This window comes from Strigops habroptila, chromosome 3, assembly GCF_004027225.2.
Source record: "Strigops habroptila isolate Jane chromosome 3, bStrHab1.2.pri, whole genome shotgun sequence".
Lineage (NCBI taxonomy): Eukaryota > Metazoa > Chordata > Aves > Psittaciformes > Psittacidae > Strigops > Strigops habroptila.
The window spans coordinates 37,344,538-37,359,323 of NC_044279.2; positions in this window are offsets into that span (position 1 = coordinate 37,344,538).

Sequence of the window (14,786 nt, forward strand, 5' to 3'; positions counted from 1 at the left end):
ACTTTGGTCACCAATATTGAAGAAGGCGTGTTTCACACATTTTTGCAAGTGCAACAAAAAACATAACCACAGAATAAGGTTAGGTTTAAATTAGCAATAACTCCTGTGGCATCGAGGCTGTTATTAGGTGATGTTGCTCAGTGACTCTTGTGAATTAAGATGGTTCCCGCAGGGAGCAAACTTTGCACATGGCTGCGTGTAACACACCGTGCTCTGCTGCTTTGAGCAACAGACTGGCTTTGAGCAACTGCATGGCCGGACTCTCTAACAAGTCCAACAAGTGGGCCCAGCTCACCATGCAGAGGGGTATTTAAACTGACATCTTAAATTTTTATCTAGTGTTGAGACCTTTATACAAGCTGCTCTTGTAAGCTACACTGACAGATACATGGGACTCACATTAAAATCTTGGCCTCGTTAACAAATGCAGGCTATTTAAAAAGTCTTGCATTAGTAGCACTGGAGTTAGATGATGTATGGCTAAGTCAGGTGATGATGGAGAGAGAGAGAGCCTTTATACTAATTGATTGGTTATGAGGCGAGGCCCTCAGTGACATGGTTTATTGGTGGGCTTGGCAGTGCTGGGGAACAGTTGGACTTGATGATCTTAAAGGTCTTTTCCAACCTCGTTGATTCTATGATTCTGTGTTCTCTATTCATGTAGGGAGCTCATCCATTATGCTTTAGCTAAACATATGGAAGGTTTTAAAAGTGCCTTTGGCATTAGGAGCTAATATACAATACATTGCAACATAAAGTTCTTTTGTAAAATCTAGCCCTGTTTATCACAGTAACATTGGGAAGTCAGTAAGGATTATTTTTGTGAGCTAAAGGTGCAGAATTTGGCCCAATTTTTGTTATAATGCCTGGATGGATCTATGCAATTGCTGCTGCGTTTATTTCTGTTTGTAACTAAAAGCAAGTTGCTTTCTATGGGAATTTGAATTGTGCTCTGTGTATTATTTACATGTGTTGAAAGAAGCATTGATGCATGATAGGAGCCAGTATAAGACTGTAGCAAGGGAAAGCTATTAAAACATATACATGCTGAACTCATTAGCTAAATTTATCTTGTATTATTTTTAGTAAAAGTCCAGATGACTGTGTATCCCCATTACATCTCCCTGGGCTTGTAAATGATCTATTTGTTAAAAAAAAAAAAAAAACAAAAACAAAAACAAAAAAACCCCAAGGCTTAATACAAATTGATCAAATTATCTTTCTTTCAGAAACAAGTTAAACAAGTTTCATCCACAGTCTAGCACAACACTGAAAGGCCACGGAGACTGCCTCTGTAGCTCAATAGTTGCAGCAGTAGGAAGACCCACATCAAATCCCACCTTCAGCGTGCATACCCTGCCTCCCCAGCTGAGTGCGCTTAATCAAGCCACAGTTACTCTGTGTATAAGGGAACCTTTGCAGGAGAGGAGGCAGTGCAATAAACTACGTTGAAACCTGGTGTCTTGCTGGTCTGCAGCAGAGGAGGCGTGGAGTTAAGCAACCTCATGCAGTGGAAGATGTCCAGTCTGGATTCATCGCATCTTAGGCATCTTTCTTTCTGGGAGAAAGAAAGGCAGCAGAGATGAGGCAGGAAGAAATCAGAAATCGAGCAGACACTGGTACTGCAAGAGTCCCTTAGGAGGACAGACTCTCTAGTCGCAGTGGCTTTTATAGCTCCCCTGGCCAGGTGCCTTATTGTCCCCTAGCTCCTTGAAGTGCCGTGGTTCAGACCTATAGCTCTAGTTGGTGACAGCTGATAATTTACAGAGCTTTTCATCTTGCTTAGTAGCAGGGGTTTTTCCATACCGCAGTGAAAGTCAAAACTCGGGTCTAATGAGAACACCATTAATATCTTATCTACTCAGTCCTTCCAGCTGAACAAAACCTTCTGCATCAGTGCTTGCTCCACCAATGCATCACATTTCCATGCATGTCTTCCCCATTGCTCGAATGTGAAGCACCCTCAGCAAGCCATAATCTTCTTCCAGCACTCCTTCCTCTCCTCAGATGCTGTTCACTACATGTTGTTCAAAATCAAAACAGGCAACAAGAACACCCAGGCTAATTATGCTGTATCCCACTAGCTCCTGACATCTTTCCTCTTGGAAAACAATGAGATACTGACTGTGGCTGGGGAAACTGGGACCTGCTGGGGGTGTTATACAGCAATTATATCTATTTCAGGATAATTCAGGCACACCTCATTACTTCTGGTATGCCATTGATCTTACTGCAATTAAATCCTGGAGATTTCAGACTTGGCTGAAATGTCAAATATCAATTAAAAAAGAAATCTCAGTTATTCACAAAATGGATTCTTCCTGGAGATGATTTAGATGCTTCACCCCTCCCCCACTTTTTGATCACCAGCTCCAATAAACTTCAAATAGGAATCTTCCTCTGATAGTGTCAAAATATTGACCAGAACGGCTGGAAATCATTAGCAGCTAAATTTGTACACATTGGCCAAGGAGAATTAGGTGCCCAGTGCCAATGCAGGTCAAGGACACACGGAAATGATAAAAATAGTGCTATCATATGGGAGTCACCACAAGCCAAAATTAAAATACATAATGGGAGATGCTTCACAGGCGTCAGGGAAGTTGTGACACAGAAGAAAATACAAGACAGTTGAGATGATGCACTTCTGTCCCTCCTAACTAGAGCTGGTGCCTCATGAATGGCCCCATGTGAGCTCTGTGGACCATTTGTGTTGGCTGGGGCTGGTCTGTGGACTTAACGAAAAAGGCTGTGTTGGCTGGTGCTAAAGCCAAGCTCTGGGCTGGAGGTTCCAATAGTCCTGTTTCCACCCGCCTGACTTTCCTGTGTTGGCTGGGCATGTCACCCAGACCCCACACTGGGAATTAGCTCAGTTTATCATGTTTACTTACCCAAGAAGAGCTCATTACACCAATACCCCTATCACACTCACACAGGAGAATTTGTGTTTGCTTCCAGTGCACATGTGCTACAAATCCCTATTGCATCTTGTCTACATCCTAGGAACAGCTTCCCTCCGTTCTCCTGCTCCTGCAGTGAGAAGGGGAGAGAGAAACAGAATTTTCATAAAGGACATGATAAACATCACTGATTACACTTGAGAGATCTAGAGAGTGAATGCTTTAAATATGGTGCTCATTTTGTTAAACACTGTTTGAAAACATTCTAGATTGGGATTAATGAAAACCAGTAGTTTACTAGCTATGTTTATTGTTTTCTCATTTAATTAGGGACTTAGGTCTACGTTCCAGTGTCAATAGAGCCAGCAAATATTTAAATGAGATTGGGATACTCATTTTTTCATTGCTTTGCTATTGAGGGAGGAGGCATTTTGCTCTTTGTCTCTCCATTTAGTATTTTATTATGAAGCAACAATGTAAAGTTTCTTCTGTCATCCACATCTGTGTGTTGAAATGAGGGGGGCTAGAAAGCAAGACAACTGACACTACTTAGGAGGCTAAAACACCTTGTCTCTGCGTTATGCGGGAACATAGCTGGGTTATCGCAAGCTGATGCCCTAGGCAAAATACAACGTAGAGCTCCCTGAGGCTTTCTCTTCTCCCCCAAGGACACGCCATCTCTCCACCACTACATGGAACAGTGTCGACAGGGGAGTTTTGTTCTCTGGCAGGCAGAGACTTGCCTTCCAGCCACTCCTGGCACCGTGCTAAAAGCCAGGGGGACATCCGACAGCATCTTCCTGCACCTGGATGGGGTGGTCTGAGATGTCACACTCACCCAACACCACTTTCCAGCTGGTGTGCAGTCACTCTTGGATTTTAGGGCTTACCTTTTAGGTTTTAATTTGCCTTGGGCTAGTCTTCCAGGTGCCAGCAGGCTCAGGCATCAGTTCATGAATTAAACACTCATCACCCTTCAAAGATTTTCCTCCTAACCATGAGATCTAGAAATATGTATGAGCTTATGTTCAGATGCAGTCGCACAACTCCTGGACACAGAGACCAAGGCTTAGACTTCAGGTACAACTGCTAGCACCACATCTAGCATGCGGGGTGTTGGGATCATTTGCTGTGGAACCATTTCTCAGAGGGTGAGATGTGCCCCAGGTATGAACAGAAAGTACAGACGGCAGCAGTGGCAGGCTGTTGGAAGGCTGGGCTTTCTTCCTTCATGCCAGCATTCCCCTGGCACACTGAAAGATTGGGAATGGAAGACTGCTTCAGATGTAAACGTAGCATCCATTTGTATTTAATAGCTAGCATTGATTTCCAATTTCATATCTGCTGAACAGTAGCCACTGGCCACATTAAAATTCATCATCGTCTTCACTGCACCTTCCAATTCAGACTCTACCATCACCCTTAATGAATCAGTCTATGTCAGCATACAGTGCATATGTTTTTAACTATTCCTGGTGACTTTATGAAGTGAATTCAGCCAAAGAGGCTGATTTTAGTTCGTGGGACTACAAGGAGGGTTTAAATATAGAACAGTTAAGCAGTTCAATGACATGTTCAATCTGTATTGAAAAACTTAGTACTAGACTACTCTCTGTCCTCAAACCACATGTTTAATGCATGATAATAGCATTTATCCATCATCATGAAGCTTTACTGCTCCTTAAAGCAACATGGAAAACACCGGATCAGCTGTATTATTCTTTGCCAGTGTGGAAGCGCAGCTTTCTGTGTGGCTCACCCTGTGCACACCGTGAGCACACCCAGCACAATCTGCCTGGAGGCTGGGTAATCTGGAAGGAGGAGGGGATCCCAGTTTTTGTCCTTCAGTTAAGAAACGGAAACGAATATTTAATTTTGTGGCTCTGTGGATTTGTAGCCAGCAATAGAATTTGTTCCTTTGTGAGAGGGTTGCAGAACCTTCTATCCAGTGGCCTTGCTGGTTATGCCAGCGGAAACATTGAAAATGTCAGTGGTGCAGAAGAGGGAGACCTGAGGCTCTTCCAGCCTGCAAACAGAAATGAGGCGTCTCTGGCCTGGTGATCAATACAGGCTGCTGCTTGCTTTGTTTCAGACGACCTGGAGCCACCCTACTGTTTTCACCTTATTACAGGACAGCAGTGAAGCGCATGTTAATGTGTGGTCTCCTCAAAGGCCTGTGCAGCCCCATGTAAGGAAAAGGCACAAATCTTCAGTACAAAGGCAGCAGTGAAACACTCTGACAACTGACAGCAGCAAACTTGCCTGGTGCCACACTGAAATAGTGGGTTTTGTTCAGGGAAGGGCAGCTCTGCTTGTATCCTGTTCTCCTTCAAGAGATTAGTTCTCCCTAGACCTAATGTTAGCACAGCAAGTCCAGAGATATTACTCATCAATTAAAAATTCGATAAAAATAAGGTGTCATTACCATAATCCTTCATACTGGGAAATGTGGAGTTGAGAGCTTTACCATCCTGGCCTATGACAAAAGCCTTAAAGACTGCCGGCTGTGGTGTTAATTGATTGATGCCATTTATAAGTAATCTAACAATCCTGAATAATTTATTTTGCAGTGACGTGCTGAAAATATACAGCTGCACAGATATGTGCACAGCTTCAGGAGAAATGGTGCTAAACAGGGTGTAAGGCAAAGATTAAGATTCAGTGATCTCCTTAGGAGCACTTTCTCATGTGCTGTACTCTGGTGCTTTTATTACGGCAGAAGTATATAGATCTGACAATAGGAGTGTATAGATCTGGGTGGTCGAGACATACAGGCTCGATATTCTTTTTTGCAGCAGATTACCCATAATGAATTTTAAAAGCGAGGAAGGTGGATGCCGAGCAGGAAATCTGCAGGGCTGAGGACAGCCTTGCCGAACTGCAATAAAAATTGACCACCGTGTTTCCACAACAAGGATGCTGATGACGGGAAGAAGTCTTAACCATTCACTCTCTCTCCAGCCAAAACGGAATAAAAACTCTTGCCATTGAGTGACTGTGGAGCAGGTTTTCCAGGGGTCACCTAGCGAGGAGTGACTCTCATTAATTCACATTGTTTTTACAACTGCATGAATAGCCCCAGCTGATATGCTTTGAAATCTAGAGGAACCACCCCAGAGAGCCAGGAAGACTGGAGAGGCTGGCAGACAAAGCCAAATCTCTTCCCTTGTGGAAATGAAAAGTTCATGTGAGCTCTTACTTGCTCAGGCAAAGCTGCCACTCAAGTCAATGGCTGATGACCTGGGCTGGTTTCAAGTGCTCATCACTCCTCTCTGGGGGTGAATCCCACCAGCACAGGCCAAACCCTGCTAGTTTTTGGTTCTTGAAAGCACAGGAAGCTTTTCCCTAAATTCCATTTGACTGGAACGACAAACTGCATTGCTGGGAGTTGCTTTGAAAAATGTTCCATGTACATTGTAACCAAGAAGCCTAATCCCATTCAAGTTTATAAAAGAACATGGAAATCAATCCCAAAACACACGTGATGAAAGGATGGGCTCCTTACGGCATCACTTCTGTGCTGTTGTATCAAATTTAAAAAGTAGAGAATTATATTCTTGAGACCTGATTCATGTGGCTGGCTTAAAATTGCATTTGTACAAAATACGTGTATTTTAACAAGTGTTGCAGGGCGGGGTATTTCTTTCAGAACATTAGTTTCCAAAGTGAATAGATCATGCAGAAACCCTAACTTTCATTTCACAAAGTTTTTAGTTCTTCAATCTGCTCCTGGAACGGAGCCTAAAAATACAACCAAATATAGCTAAATGCCTCAGAAACTAGAATGGCAGGGGAAAAAAGCATGCAAACCTTTATTTTAAACCTCTTCTTTTTTCCCTCCCCTCCCAACTTTGACCTTGTTTTGAGGCCTGGAGGGTGATCCTTCTAACCCTGAGTGCGATGAGCTCTGCCTTCTCCGTGGGACTTTTCCATCTGCATGGCGTTTCCAGAGCTGTGCTCGTGTGAGGGGAATGCCGACTGCAGGCAGCAGATCCCATTTTGCTCCAGAGAAGTCAACAGCAGAGCTCTCCCTGACTTCAGTCAGTGCTGGATAGCATCCAAAGAGAGCAAGGGCAGGAGGGAATATACTTGTTTTCATTATTCATGTTGGTTGTATAAACAGTGCTCACTTGTGACTGAAACATATGTGACTTTATTTCTATCATTTTTAGAAAAAAAAAGCCCAAACATTTACCAAGAAAATAATCATTACTACACACTGATAGCTCATTTTTTCCATTGCTCTGCACGTCAGAGCACACATTGGTACAAATACAACTGATCTGGTTAAGCGTTTTAATACACAGGGGAGTAAATTGTTTAGGATGAAAGAAATTCATTATCCACAGTTTGCAGGGCTGAAAGTCTGGCCGTTTTAATGTTACTGCTGAGTAAAAAATGTGAAAGTGCATGCTGCGACAAGCTGAATACATCGTTAGATTCTATTCTAGTACAGTAAGCATATTAATTAGATTATTGTTCATTCTTTCAGTAATGCTGGACCCCAACACGGCTAGCAGGATAACTAAAGGTAATCAGCCAAAGAATAGCCAATTTTCCCTAGATTCTTTTCTCATTAATTTAATTCACAATGGGGAAAACTCCTGATTCCCTCCTGAGATGGGGACAGGGAAAGCCTAAGTGGCAAAACCAGAATATCTGGAGAGGTCACGCATGAATCCAAGAGATAATGTATTTGCACAGGAAGGCAGGAGCGCGCATCAGGCTGCGGACTGCAGCAGCGTGTGTGATCCCACTCCAGGCAATACGGATTATAGCCTCTCCTCCTCCTGCAAACAGAGGGCTCCTGTACACAGCAAACACAGTCGGGCCTTACACAGACCTCTGCTGTTTGGACAAGAGATTCTACGATAAAATTAAAGGACCTCCTCAACTAGGCCTTCTCATCAGTATTTTCCTATAGGACCTTTAGTTTGCCCATATTACCTTCCAGCTTGTGTATGATAAAGGAGAGAGAGGACATATTCATTTACTTGTTTCTTTGTATTTCGCCCCTTTCACCCCTACTTTGGCAGAGTTTCATGATTCATAAACCTCACCCTGCACTGTCTGAAGCAATTCCGTGTATACCATGGGAGTAACATCTTGGGAAATCAAATGTTCCCCACCTGGGCTTTTGTATGGGGCTGCTGCCAGATCCCCCTTTGAGCCCTGAGGTCAAGACATTACAGAGAAATCATTTCCAATTCGTTGAAAAGCTTTGTGGGGTGGGATGGTCCATGGTTCAGCATAGAGCTCTTTGTATAAAGATAGGTTTGCAAGCGCTGAGTTAGTTGCCTTCAAAAGAAATTACCATATAGAATTTTTTCTTTTTTTTTTCTTTTTTTTTTTTTTTTTTGCATAGTCTCAGTGTGGGGTTTTTTTAGAAAATAGAGCTAGTTTGTATGGCTATAAAGCTATAGAATTGCTGTGCACAACATGCACTAGAGATGAGGTATAAACGGTATAGGGTTTTTAACTGTCTGGGAAAAACTGCACTCCCATCAAAACAGGCCCCATCCACAAGAGCTCCCTCCAGCTCTCTCCCCTGCAGTCTGGCAAAATTTGCCACCTCTGCAACAGAGGTGCTCAGGAGCAGACCCGTGCCCGCACTGCGGTGCTCGGAAGCAGCGAGAAGGGAGGCTGGCTCTGTGCTGACTGCAGCTGGAAGCAGCCCTAAGGGACCCGTGATGGCAGCGGGGAGCGGGAGCAGCCTTGAGGGAACTGGGAGCGGGGCGGGGAGCGGGAGCTCCCACCGCATGGCAGGCCCGGCTGCGGCCCTAGAGCAGTCACTGCTCCCAGCCGCCGGCGTCGGCTCTGCGCCGGAGGGGACCGCCTGCGTAGCTGCGGAGGGTCTGCCTGCACCTCCGCTGCCCCAGTTTGCAGGCTGGCGTGTAGCACAAGCCGCAGATGAAGATAAATTAGCAGCATCACATCCACAGAAGTACCTGCAGCACCGGCACACTTTGGTGCCCTTCCCAGGCTGTCATTCCGCCGGGCTCCTCAGGTTCACCCTGACTCGAGCTGAGCCCAGGCATGTGCAGATCTGGAGGAGCAAAACTAAAACTAAGCACGCTAAAGATATTCCCAGGCAGCCCTCAATTACAGTTTTCTGTTTAGGCAGACCCTGCCTTTAATAAATAGCTCAGTCATGCTGTTGAGAGCTCAGCATCTCCCTGAGTCGAGCCCTCCCCTGCATCACAGCCGGATAACGAGCTCACGCCAGTTATCCCTGCAGCTGAAGGCACCTTGGCAAGGGTGCTGCAAGGACCTGAGGTCACTACATATTCATGGCGTTTCCTTGTGCTGCTTCAGAGCTGCTGCCAGTATCACTGCCAGGCCCTGTGCTGTGCTGCACCTTCATGTGAGGGGCTCAGACAGTGGGAGTGGGACCAAGCCAGTGGACAGAGAATGTATCTCTCATCAGTATTTGAGCCTCACACCTCTTTCGCTCCCTTTCTAACTCAAGGAATTGTTTTGCACTTGTGCAGAAAATGATGATTAAAACCAACGGAGTGAAAAGACATTAACTTGGATGTATCATGTCTCAGTTTTTGGGTGCCTAAGCGGAGATTCTGAACTGTGCCTGATATTCGTGTCTGGGAGCTGGCACCATTTCAATGAGAATCACTGGAAAGGTGGCACCTCACCAAACCTGTGCAGAAAAAAAGGCAAACTATTCAAATTGAGAACCAAAAAAGTAGGGGCAGCCAAAGCCAGTGGTGACTGTAAGACTGAAGGAAGCTGTGTCTGCTGAGGGCTGCACTGGTGCTGAGCCCAGTGCTTTGCATTGGAGGTTACACAGATGAAAATCTGTTGTCATCGTCTGTCTCACTAATGCTGGTTTGGGGGTGAAAAGTCTAAAAATCAAGCAGAAGTGCTTCATATATATGCCTCAGACACATCTTCCTTCTCAGTCCCTTCCTGAGAAACTGGGTTTGGGCTGGCAGTGGCAGAGGACAAAGCGCGTCCTTTCCCTGCAGCTGCAGTGTGTTCTCTAAACTGTGCTCTTCCATCTGCCTCTCATGTGTGTACTGCAAAGTGCAGCAACCTCTGTAATTTTGGTGCCCTGACCTGATGCCACTGGTAGTTTTATCTCCACGCCCTTGCCCTAGAGGCTTTGACATTTGCCAGTGCCAAAGGGTGACTGTCCTGTCCTCAATCCTAGGTCCATCCAGCAGGAGACAAGGGTGCAGGATTTGTTCCTTCATGAAGAAAAACAATAAAGAGTTGAAAATGCAGTGCCTGGTTGCTCTCTGGGTGCCAGCGTGGCCCCAAGATTGTGCCATTTCACACTGCAGAGCCACATGGCCCTGCTTCAGTCCCGAGCTGCAGCCCTGGCCCTTATCAGGTATTGACTATCTAGGAGGACAATAGCACAAGGAATTTTGTTTGCTCAAGTAATGACAGACTTTATTATAGTGCAACTGTACCATACCAAACATGTTTAATAATTAAGCAATGAGATATGACAAGAGGCAAATTCCAGCACAATTTTTACATGCCTTGAATTGTGTGATAAGGCCAAAGGCCAAGGAATTTTCATCCAAGGATGAAACTATTTTGCATTTGAACGACCTATTCTGCCTAATTTTCTGCACTCTGTAGCACAATGGTGATTTCTGTCATAAATATTATAAGCATAAAAATTCTCATGGTCTGAGACCTTGGAGTCTATTCTCCCAATGATATATGTGTATCACTGGCATACAGAATGGAGGAATACACCCCTTTGTCTATGATTAAGTCTGGGATTGATTTTCAGACCACAGTTAACAGGTCTGAAAAACAGGTTTGCTGATGGAATTGCTGACAGATTAACTACGTTGATGCAAGGGACATCACCTCAGTGCCACGGTTGCTAGCTCTCAAATATTTCTCCTTATGCCATAAAAAAGAAGAGAAGAACTTGAGATTTCAAGACAATGCTTGAAATCTTATCTGCCACAAGTTTGATATGAGTTCTGTTTGCTTCACACTTGTCTCTCTGCTTTAGAACTTTAGGACATTATTATGAAATGCAGTAATTTCCACAGCAATGTCACACTGATGCAGCATCAACACTGAGACTTTAATCCTATAAAAATCAGGTGAAGCCAGAGTGAAGATTCTCACCACAAATATACAACAAGCTCTTTGTGGTCTGTTTTGCAAGGGCTTTCTTTACACAGAGAACATAATACCAGGCAGTGTGACGTGCTGTACAGCAAATATTTATTTTTGAGATAAGCATGGAGGCTTGAAAGGTCTAATGAGCTAATGAAATAAATAAGGCTCTGCTGGAATTCAAGGCCGGATGCGTGTGGCGGTGATGGGGAAGCTGCCCAGCTGCTCTGCTACTCATTCTCTCAAGACCAAACTGCTGGTGGGCAACATACTATAGCTGCAGGCTGCTGAACCCTCCCCACCTCTGCTCTGGATAGTCCGTACCTGCAGGAATACTATAAGCCATTCCTGGAATTAGTAGGCATACTAATATTTAAGGGAGTGCATACTTGATCAGGCCAATTAAAAGTAGAATCTTGCTCTTCGTGATGGCCAGAACACATTGTTCAGAGGAAAAAAAGCAAACCTAAAACTGAAGTGTTGAGTATTTTGTAATACAGTCGCATGTCTGCAATGTTCTTTAGAGGTAATGTAAATGTAATTGTGATTCCTGCCCTCAAAAGCTTCTGCTTCAGCAGCAACCTGAAGTTCAGTGTGCACAGGAGACCAAGCCCATAGGACTAACAGGCAACCTCATCTCAAGGCCATCATGTATGGACTAATCATGACCATGTGGTAGGGTAGGTGGATACAGACCAAGCAGGTAAATGCTGGATGGTCACCAAGTGTCACCTCAGAGCTGCTCTTAAACATAGCATTGATGAAGATCTGATTACAGTATAGAGAGGAACAGGTGAGGAAAGAAGGCATCAATTAAGACGTGTTATCTGGCTGTGTGGATAGGTATTTGCACATCTTCCTGTGTGCTCAGCCAGCTGTGAGTGTGTAACATCTGGAGTTCGGAGGGGGAGTGCAGCTGGGACACAGTCCTTTCCTGATTCCTACAGATAATCAGCTTTTGGCCTGAGGCACTACACTTTGCTAACCATCTTCTTCAAATCCAATTTTAAATGGACCACGAGATCATATCGTAACACAGGCTGGCCAGTACAGCATATAAATGAATAAACTCAAGGTATGACCTGTACATTACAATGCATTTCAGGCACTGGGAAAGTGCAGAAGGAAATCTGTTCTATCAAAAAGGACAACAGCATTCTTTTCTACGTGACTATTCTTTATATTAGATCAGATATCTAGATTTTTACCATTTTCTTCAATAAGTAAGGGCTGTTTCACAGAAGCTTCAGGGAAATGGCTGCATTTTAATACAGTCTAATTGACTTTTATGGTTATCTCTGAGGAGTCCTGGTCATAAAAGCTAATTAAATTATACTGATCTACATATTCAAGAACCATTCTATTTCTCACCCTTGGAAAAAAAAAAAAAAAAAAAAGAAAATAAAACCCCCAACACTGGAGGCTCATACTCATGATTAGGACACGCTACAATCTCCTGACACCCTGCTTTGTGCAGCTTGATTTGCTCAGCATTGCAGGATATATTTAACCTTCCTGAACAAGTGCCTGTCCTTACCAGTTTTAAGAACGTCAGTTGTTATTTCAGATGTCTCATTCTGCAGATGTATAGGAAGATCGATACACTCAATTTCTACATTCATCTAATAATTCTCTAGAGAAAAGATTTTTAAAAAGAAAAAAAAACAAGCCAACAAGCCAAAAGTAAATCATCTGAATCTGCACAATGGGGACTTTCTGCATTTTCTTCATTCTCTTTTTTTTAGGTGGCCATTCTTTGTTTATTTCCGTGCACCTTGTGAGAGACCCTGACTTTGCTGTAATAACAGTTTAACAGCATGCCAATCCTGATACTGTAAAAAACAACACTGTTATTTTTTTTAACCTGAATTCCCATTATTTTCTTGTATTTATTACCTGCACGATGCCAGATTTCCGAGAAATTTAAGTGCCAAACAAATCAGACATGTGCCAAGTAAGATTTTATGAAGTAGACAATATTTCTGAAAGTCCTTATAGAAGTCTAACTCCATCTTTCAGCACCTGAACCCATTTGAAGCCCGGCCTAAGGTGGTAAGCAAAACTCCCACTTAGAGTTATGGCAATTTGCCCTGACAAAAATTGCAGAAACCAGTTCCTCTAGAGTTAGTATCAACATATTTCAACCAGGCCTTCTGACACAATGCACCATACCAATCTCTGTCCAAATGCAGCTAACACATTGCATACTAAGTAATTACTGAGAACTCCGTAGCAGTAGCTCAGAGTCCAGTGGTCTCCCTTGTACTTGCATGCTAGGGGGTATGAAACACTCCAGCTGCCAGTAGTGAAGTGGTAACATCCTCGCTTTGCTCTTCTGTTATGGACTGACTGAACAGCTCTGACCATATCTTTCACCTTCTGTCTTCTCTGTCTCTCTTTCTCTCAACTTCTTTGGCTCCAGGTATCCTGGGGACAGCTGTTAACATCTGGTTTTATCTGTTTTTATATGATTTTCCTGGCAACACAGTGGACAAGCATTGCCATTCCCACCCCTTTTTCTTACTGCTGACCCACTCTTCTGTCCCAGCTCCAAGGAGCTTTTAAAAATGCCCATAACACAATACTTTAAAAGTTCATTTAGTAAACATTAAGACATCAACGGATCAGTGCAACTGGAACCTATAATTATCAGCACCAGTAAATCCCTCTGAGAAGACCCTCAGTATTTTGGGAGTTTGTAATGAAAACTCTCTGCCTTTTCTACAAAGTAATGCAGAAAATTACCAAAGTTCAGCAAAATGCCATGAGCTTCCATAGGAAAACCTGTGTAAAAAAGGAGGTATGACTCCTTGCTAATCTAACCAAATTATGAAAGGGACCAGCCTCAAGATTGGACACTGACTGTGTTTCATGCTCTGTAAGGCCACAGTGAGTGACAGGAGTCACTTCATTATGTCAGGACCTGTTACCAGCTATTAGCCATGATAGGCAGAAGAGCTGGGGCTCTCCATTTCTTCAGTGAGGACAGACGGATACAAAGCTTCATTGTACTGGTGCCTAGTAGTCCTGTGTTGTGTGATGGAGAGGTTTCGATGCCAAGCTACTAGCTAAGGATCAGATTGCAAAAGAGAAAATCCCTTTGGGGAGAGAGCCTGTACAAAGCAAGGACATTGTGAGACAAAGAATAAGGGCTCCCATAAAAGCAGGCACCTCTCTTGTTCTTGTCGGCATCATGTAGCAGCACTTCGAAGAAAACAGAGCCTTGTGCTCTGCATTGTTTTCTCAACTCTGAATTACACAAAATTCCAGGTCCTGTGCATTGTCTGAGAAATTATTGGCAAAACCAGATATCTGCAGATGCAAGAGGTCCCTGTTTACAAAGATCCTACACAGCAATGCTTCCTAGCTGCAATCAAGCAAGGGAATTGCAGTCCCATGCTTCTGGCCAGCACTTTGCCAGGGTGCTGCCTGGACCAGCATCTTCCTTGGGGACGCAGGTACCAGAGGACCAGGGCAGGACTTCACCCCAGGCAGGGAGCAGGGCATCTGGGAACAGCTGGGTTCAACCAAGGGTCCAGATCATTGGGCACCTCTGTGGTGGTGAGGTGGGCTCAAGGTCAAGCCAGAAAGTCAGTCCACAGGCCAGGATGAAGGGGGTGCATGGCTGGGCACAGCTGTGGTGGTGCTGAAGACTGGTACCCCAACATCACAGCTCAGATGGAGGTCTAAAAGCCTGGCCTGAAATGGGGCATATGGTAGATGTTTGGTTCCTAGTGAGGCTGGGCAGGACCAGTAAAACTATTAGTGCACCCCTGACAC